Source organism: Mus caroli, chromosome 3 (assembly GCF_900094665.2).
Source record: "Mus caroli chromosome 3, CAROLI_EIJ_v1.1, whole genome shotgun sequence".
Taxonomy (NCBI): Eukaryota; Metazoa; Chordata; class Mammalia; order Rodentia; family Muridae; genus Mus; species Mus caroli.
The window spans coordinates 13,556,920-13,566,197 of NC_034572.1; positions in this window are offsets into that span (position 1 = coordinate 13,556,920).

Genomic DNA, 9,278 nt, shown 5'->3' on the forward strand with positions numbered 1-9,278 from the left:
CCGACTAAGAATTCATTCTCGTGATCTGACCCAACTTTCCAAGACAAGTCCTGAGACTCATGTTCTTGTCCCCAGCTGACACCGGAATTTACAACACTTCAATTATTCTCAGAACCTGGATTTCTGAGGAGAGTATGGATTTCTACCTGCATGAGTTACTCAGTAACAACCACTCACTTCCATCCCGCTCCCTGGCCACCTCTGTTCACCGGTGGAACATTTTATAGGTCGAAAATATTTTCTTATGATTGGGCTGAACTGATGCTTGGAAATGTGTTAATTAATCAAAATAATGTACAAAGACTCTGAAAAGATAATTAAGTTTATTGTAGAATATCAGAGCATTGCAAGATGAGTTCACATGATAGTGGCCTATGCAGAGAATTAAATACAATGCTGTGAACAATAATCTTTAGCTACAGTTATTGAAAACAAAGGAGATATCATGCCAAGTTCACAACGTTGTATACCTATACTTTGTGTGTATGTGTGTGTTTCTGAGAGTTAGAGGTTTTGTGAGCTGTTCCTGTTATGAGCAACCATTCTCCAAGAACTTTGTAAAGCTCACACAACTACTGGGAGGTATGTTAGAATTCTACCCTCCTGCAGAAATTCCCTAAATTTATATTTACGTTCAAATTTCGATTGCAATGATAAAATAACACTACCAAAAGCAACTCTCACTTCCACTTCCATATAACAGTCCATCACTGAGGGATGACAGGTCAGAAATCAAGGCAGAGCAGGAACCTGTTGGCAGGAGCTGATGCAGATGTCATAGAGAGTCCTGCTTACTGGCCATATGGCTTGCTCAGTCTACTTTCTTACAGATCCAAGGACCAGGTGCTCAGGGGTGCCACTGTCCACAGTCATCTGGGCCCTCCACATTAATCATCAATCAAGAAAAAATACCATAGGCTTGCCCACAGGCTAGTCTGTGGCCTTTCAATTGAATTCAATATTAATTGAATTACATCTTCCCAAATGATTCTAGTTGTTGTCAACATGACATAGAAGTATGCATTATTTTATTTAGAATTTGACAAAGAATGGCCTTGTTTTAATCCTGACAAATTTCACAGATACTACTCAGAGAATACACAACATTTTATGTATCTAGTCCTCCTGGATAATATGCATGTAGGATTGATTGTTTATCTATAGCACAGTTTAGTCTTTCTGTATCTCCTCTTCTACTAGATTTTCATCTTCAAATATCATATTTCTCTTAGTTTTTAAATGAAGAACAATTCAAGTCACATATTTTTGTCACCAAGAAGCAGAATAAGAGGTTTACTGTGGGAATTGTGGTGTTCTATTCTGGGTAGGAGCTAAGGAAATGACCACTGAAGGGACATCTGAAGGATCACATAAATGTCAACAGACCTCTGAAGCCTCACAGCTGGTAGGTATGTAGGTCTCTTGTAGTGACCTACAGAGAAAGTGAGAATCTGTGCATATCCAATAGCTAAGCTGAGCTGTGAAGGGTAAACTGAAGAGATTTATATGAGACCCAGGTCTGTACATTTGAGCCTAAGTAAATGGTGGAAGTTTGGGGAAGCTGTGGGTCAGCTGATGAACAGAAAGACTAACTAGACATGATAGGCAGAAGGAAAACTGGTGAGATGGCTTGTTTTATGTCAATTTGATACAAGCTATAGTGATTTGCAAAGGAGAACATTTAATTTAGATTGTACCCACTAGATTGTTCTGTGGCTAAGACCCCGATGTATTTTCTTGATTGATGATTAATATGGAAGGTCACAGATCACTGTAGTTGGAGTCACTCCTAGGCTGGTGGTCCTGGGTCAGTGATGTTATTAGAAAGCAGGCTGAGCAATCCAGAAGGAGCAAGCCAGTAAGCAGGACCCCTACACTGGCAGCTCAGGACCAGTTGTTGTCTATAGGGTCCTGCTTTGAGTTCCCTCCCTGACTTTTCTGGTGATGGACTACTTTTCCTCCCAAGAAGATTTTTATCTTTGTGTTTTATCATAACAATAGAAACCTTAACTGAGACACTCAGCAAGTCCAAGACACAGAGGGAAGTGCCATGTTTATATGATTAGAGCCAAACAATCTTCCAGTTTCATCACTGGCCTCATTAATTCATTTCATGAATTTGCAATTATCTAGGTATGAATACAGTTGAGATACCCATCTTTAGAAATTATTTACATATCTTGAATTTTAAAAAGTGATATATACTCTTTTCCATTTCTAAACTGACAATGAAAATTATAATCCTAAAATAGGTTCAAAGAGTATTACTGGCATATTTTAGCTATTGATAGTTTAAAATAAAATTGGATTATTACCATTCTTCACTTATCAAAGAAATGTGCTCTAAACACAATGGCAATTTCCTGCCCACCATTATTAATTTTAAAATACAGGAGTAAGCTCTTCACAACCAGAAATTTTACATCGGTCCATTTTTTTCCTTGAACTATTTCCATCCCATTTCTCCCACAACACTTTATCCTACCATAATATACTTGTATGCTTGGAGAGTTTTATTGATAACACTTTATATCTTTCTGTAAAAAAATTTTGTATATAAATTGAAATTAATTTTTATATTCTCTGTTACCATATGAACAATTATCATTTTATCTGGATAAAGGTATTTTTATAATTATAATCAACACATAATCAATCAAAGAAGTGTCAATGTATTATAGAGACTGACAAGTAAACATCAAGACCTAAGCTCAGTTAGAAATGCAAGTTTTGCTAATGTTTATACATATGCATAGGTGCTTATATGTGTCATTCTTCTCTGATGAGGAAGAAATGGATTCCTTCTTCAGTATATTTTCATTTGGTTAGTACATCTCTATATACCCAGTCTCACAGCCTGCTTCCCAGTGGAGTCTCACACTCTGCACAGGGCAAATATATAGATGCCTTTTCCCACTGTTTAGGCCTCTTCTGTTGTGCTTGTTTTCCTACTTCCTTTGTCTCTGTGTAGTTTGCTCTCTTCTGTCTATAAACTCCTAGAAAAATCATTCAAAAAGGAAGTAAGGGAGAAAGAGGGAAATGAAATATTTTAAATGTCTTTTATTAATGCAAATGAGTGAGTTACATTAGCAAGATAGAAATAGCATTAAAAAATATGGGTCATTTTTTAATTCTGTTTTAATTTTTGCTTCTTCAATACAATATTTTATGTTTGAAATATTAATAAAACCACCTCTTACTTAGATTAAACATATAACTTACTTTTTATCTTTTATTGTTTGACAAATTCTATACACATATAACTTAATCCACTCCAAATTCACTCCTCCTTTTCCTCCAGACAATTCCCCAACATGTCCTCCATGCACCTTCACGTCCTCTCATTTTGGGAAACCCTCAGAGTCCAGTTGAAATCCAGTTGTCTCTTCCTGCCAGACTATTGATAAATCCTGTCAGCTTGATCTTATACAGGTAAACAGAGATGCTGTGAGGTATAGCAGCCTGTGCTGTCCAGGAGATAACATAACACTCTCCCTCATCCTCCGCTCTCACATTCTTTCTGCCTCTCTCCCAATAATATTTTCTAAGCCTTGGGTTGTGAGTTCATACAGATATGCCACTTGGGACCGAGCATTTACCAGCTATTTTATTCTCTGCCCTTTGAGCAACTGTAAGACTCTCTATGAATTGTTCACCTTAGAAGACAAAAGATCCACAAATGTAAATCTGAACACAGATATTTAGTAGGCTGTTTGCCAGCATGTCCATGTAGAAAACAGCCGCAATAGTTTTCTCACTAGGGCCTATGGCTTTCCAAACTGAACTGTTGACAAGATTTATAATATTGGGTATAGATTCCTCTTGTGGAGCAGCCTTCAGATCCACGCAGAAAAATGTAAATTTTAAAAACTAAATGGCAAGGAGCACTTTTAGGGGTTGGGGTATACTAAATTCATCCATATAGTTGTATAACCACATTCACTGGATAATATAGCCACAAATGCTTTGTGCATTTGTCTTTGCTCTAAAATTGCTCTGAAAATAGATGCAATTAGTTAAGCCGCTTAGCTTATCTGTCTCTGGGATTGCATGTGTTGTTGTTGCAGGTATACAGACAGCATAATACTCTGCCATAAGCATGAGTAATAATGTTAGTTTATTGAGTAAAAGAGTTTTTACTACTATAAAAAGAAAGAGGAGTGCATTGAAGGTGGCAATGTCCAAGACAGGTTTCTACTATGAACGGACATCTGACTCTGATTCATCGTGCTATGAGAAACATGACTTTGCTTTTCTTAGTCTGAATTTATTAGTCTGAGGTAACTATTACGGTGTTGCTTTGTATCATTTTTTTTGTCCTTTTTCCTTTTGTTTTTCTCTCTCATACAATAACTACTCAGATCATCCACTTTCCTTGAAGAAACTCCATAATGCATAACCATAGTCATGTATATTATTTAAAGCCAATGATGTAATATTTTTATGATTATAATTAAGAGCTACCATAATTTTCAGAATTATAAAAGAACCCTGTTTTTCACATTTACATCTAAACAGATATTACTTACAGTCTGACACATATCTAAGTGATATTCTTACTGTAAAGCATATTAAATAGGAAAATATTTAATTACTTACCAGGTCCTATTTTCATGTTTGTGTGCGTGTGTGTGTGTTTATTGTGTATAGGTATGTGTGCATGTGTATTTGTATGCATATCATTTGTGTGTGTTAGATTGAAAACTTTGTGTCTGCAGGTATCAAAATGTAGGTGCTAGAAACTGAAATCTGTTTCCTGGAAGAGCTACAAGAACTCTTAACTTCTGAGCCATCTTTCTGGACCATTTGGTTTTGTTTCTTTGTTTAACATTCTGACAGAGGTATGATGATCTCAGTGAAGTTTGATTTGCATTTCCCTACTAAGCAAGATGGGTACTTTATTCTTGTTTTGTTGGTTTTTTTTTTTCATGTGTCTAGTTCCAATTTTACTTTCTTTTTAAAAAACTATCTTCTCCTTTTATTTGCCCATTTACTGATTAAATTATTTTGATATTTAATTTTTTGAGTTTTTTGTATATTATAGATGTTAATCCTCTACCATACACACACACACACACACACACACACACACACACACACACACACACACACAGAGTCTTCTTTCGTGCCACTCATGCTGTATAAGCCCAATAATGTCATTGGTTCTCCTAGGTAAAATCATATTTTGCTTTATTGTTGAAACCTTGTGAGGTAGGTGTAAATATTGTTAATGTCCCCTATGCTATTCAGGGAAGTAATTCTTACAACACAAACTGTTGGGAGCCATCCCCATGGCTCACATGGACAGGGGTTACTCCTGGGAGGCAAACTGGGGCTAAAAAGACAAAAACTAGGCGGTCAAGAGAAAAATGGAAGCCAAGACAAGGTTCCTGATCAAGGCTCAAATGTTTAATAGCAAACTGTGCTTATAAAGGGGGGGCATCCCACCCAATCCATTCCTGGAGCCTGGAACCAGCTGTAGGTGATATGCAGGATAGGGTGTAGCCTCTGGAATATCTCAGCGGCCTCTCAGCAGGTAGCAGCATCTTGAAGGAGAACTGTGGTGGCTGAACAATAGAGTGATCTAGGCAGGAAGGCTCCACCCCATGTGATCTCCTTCTTAGTGGCAGCAAGGTCAAAGTGTGGATTAGCCTGTTTCAGGCTGGGGGGGTTACAACAAACATTTGTCAAGTTACTACATTATATCATAAGGACACACACACACACACACACACACACACACATATATATATATATATATATATATATATATATATGAGTGAGTGAGAGAGAGAGAGAGCACTAAAGAAGATTTTCTGACATTCCCTGGTTGTTGTCTTTGCTCTACTGTGTAAAACAACAGAAGATACTTTCATGGAATCCTTTTTTTTTTTTTGTCTACTTTTGGAGTGTTCTATCTACCAAAGCCTTTTAAAAATAATTTTTTAAAAATAATTATTGCCCATGCCTATATATTGAAATGTTTTCTCCTATGCAGTTTTGGAGTTTTGGATCATTGACTCATTTTAAATAGATTATTATATAATGTGAAAAATGAGGATTTGCACAAAAGATAAATCACAGAAAACAAATGAAAATGGAATTGTGTGAAAGAAGAAGTCTGGTTGTCTTCTATTTGTTTTAGGCAGAACCAAAGGGAAGAGAGTTAGATTTTCTCACTACATACCAGAATTATGTGATCAATGTTTGCCACGTGGTACTTGAACTCTAAGTGACTCTTGAAAGTTTTGTTCCTTCAGTATTTTTTGCTGTTTTCAATTATATACAGCAAGCTTGTATTGTTAAGATTAATTTAAAAACACTTTTAAATTATGTGTGTAGATAAATGGATAGAGAGAAATTTTCATATCTCAAATATAAATAATTTAATCTGGTTTATATCAATTGAAGTGGAGGAAGAATTTTAAGAATCTGTATGTTAGGAATAAGGAATACTAGAAGGAAACATTACAAATACAAAAGTGGCTGGTGGTTATACAAGAGAGGCAAACATACAGTTTATATTTGTCTGCATTTTCTAAAGTCTCTGTTGTTAGCTTGTGTTACATCCATTATTTGAGAAAACGATTCTACATTAGTTGCTCTTAAATTGCTGATATAAAACCCATGACTAAGGCAGGTTCTGAAGGGGAAAATTTAATTGGACTTAAGGTTCTAGATCGATGAATCTGTCATGGTGGGAGAGCACGTCAGCAAACTGGAAATGGCCTAAAGCAGGAAGCTCAATGCTCACACCTTGAACTCCAGACACCCAGCAGAGAGAAACCTGGAAGTGAAGGAAGATTTTGCTCTGAAAACCCACTCTTGTGACATAAACCTCCAGCAAGGCTATGCACTTCCTAAGCCTTCCCAAACAGCATGAAGAACTGGGAAGCAACCAATTTAATTCAGGAGTCAGTGGGAGATATTGCCACTGAAACAATTATAGATCCTTAGCGGAATCTTGAAGGACATTTCATATCTCTAGTTTCCTGGTTCTGATTTCTATCAACCGACTGTTTCTATTTACACCAAAGGAATAAGTAAACAGAGGCTGTGAATGCAGGTAGCAGACTGTTTACTTAGTATATCTGAGGTTCTATGTTAGATCCCAACATTGCAAGGAAGAGGAGGTGGAGGAGCAGCAGCAACAAGAACAAGAAGAATCCAAACCTCCAGATTAGAAATAAGTAAAAAGCCTGAAACTGTTACTATACAAAATCAAAATGATGAGGAAAAAATAGCATTACATACACTATTTAAGAATGCAACACGACTTGTGTCAAGTTTCTCACGCCAGGGAAATATATTTCCAACCTGCTTACTCATCCCACTTCTTCTCTGGAAACAAAAATTTCCCCCCAAGCCTAGAATTTCACAACATTTCAAATTCTCTTGTAAATGTGGATATGCCCATCAGTTCTTTATTTCAATGAGATTAATCATTGTGTTGCTTTTTTTCCAAGCATTTCAGCTTGTTGTAAGTGTGAGGTCATGATGTAGCAGCTAGTTCAGAGCCCGGGATTTGTTAAGGAAGGTGGAATAAATCTGGAGGGAGCCCTTGGGAAGATGGTCAGGGAGTATGCCCTGGACCCAGAAGTTAAAGAAGGCCCAGGAGAAGTCTAGATGAGTAATACTGGGGAAGTTTCTCAACTACTGCTAGGTGTTATGAATATACAATATACCATATAGGCTTTGTGTTGAAGCCCAGGGCCCCAGCTTCCCTAGGGTCAGTTTGGGACATAATGTAGCAGAAACTTGAAAGTTTGAATCAATCAACCTCTTGTCACCAGTGTCTCTGTCTTCCTGCTCCCCTCCCCATCCCTCTATTCTCTCTCTCTCTCTCTCTCTCTCTCTCTCTCTCTCTCTCTCTCTCTCTGTCTCTCCCTCCATCCCTCCCTCCCTCCTTTCTTCTGACCCCCTTCCCTGCTTCCTACTCACTATGGAGAGAAACACTCCTCCCTCCCACCCTTACATCTTGAGATTCTGCTTTACCACAGGCCCAGAAACAATAGATCCAGCCTAGACCTAAACTTCTAAGAGCAAAAACCACACAAATCCTTTGTACCAACCTTGTTGTCTAGAGGATTTTATGACACCAACCACAATCTTTCTATTACTCTAAGTCTGCCATTGTCCTGACTCAGTGAACTTGTCTGCAGGGACTTTCCTCTCTTAAACTCCACCCAGGCCCACCCCATTCTATCACCAGTACCAAGAATATCTAAGAACTATTTCAAGCCTTTCCCTATGAAATCAATTAAAGATGAATAAATGGATCAGAAAAATAAGCTGTCCTATGATTATAACTTCACAAACAGGGAGGAAACATGGAGGAGACAATATCATCTGGATCCCCAGGCAGCAAGAAATGAGACTGAGCCCCTGGGCATAGCTTGAGCTTTTGAAACCTCAAAACCCACCCCCAGTGACATACTTCCTCCAACAAGGCCATATCTACTACAACCAAGCCACACCTCTAAACCCGCCACTTCCTATGAATCTATGGGGGCCATTTCCATTCAGATCACCAGAATAACATATTTCAAATTATAGTACAATATGATAACCAAGTCCTTACTTGAATCATCCTTACAGGTTCTAGGAAGTTTCTACTGCACTGGGTTTCCATATCACACCTGTTTTAGGGTTTTATTGATGAGGAAACACCATGACCAAGGCAACTCTTATATAGGAAAATATTTAATTGGAGCTTGCTTACAGTTTCAGAAGTTTAATGCATTGTCATTATAACAGGAAGCATGGAAGTATGCAGGCAGACAGTGCTGAAGAAGGAGCTGAGATTTCTACATCTCGATACACAGGAGACTGTTTGCCATACTAGGTATAGCTTGAGCATAGAAGATCTCAAAGCCTGCCCCCACAGTGACAAACTTCTTTCAACAAGGCCACATCTACTCCAACAAGAGGACACTTAATAATTGTGGCTGCCTATGGTCAAGCATTCAAAAAAATGAGTCAATGGGGCTATTCCTATTCAAATCACTTTGGCTCTTTAAATGCCCTTCTATTCTGGTTGTCTCTTCTTTTACCCTCTCCCTCCATCCCTTCCTTCCTTAACCTGATCCCTCCTGTTCTCATCCCACTGTCCCCCAATCCACCCACAAAATTTATTGTATTTCACACTATCAAGGAGATCCATTGTTCCTTCCAAGGTCTATAAAAGTTTTGTTGGAATTTTAATGGCTATTGCACTGAAACTAGAGATTGCTTTTGGAAGGATGGTCGCTTTTACTATGCTATTTTTATTGTTACTG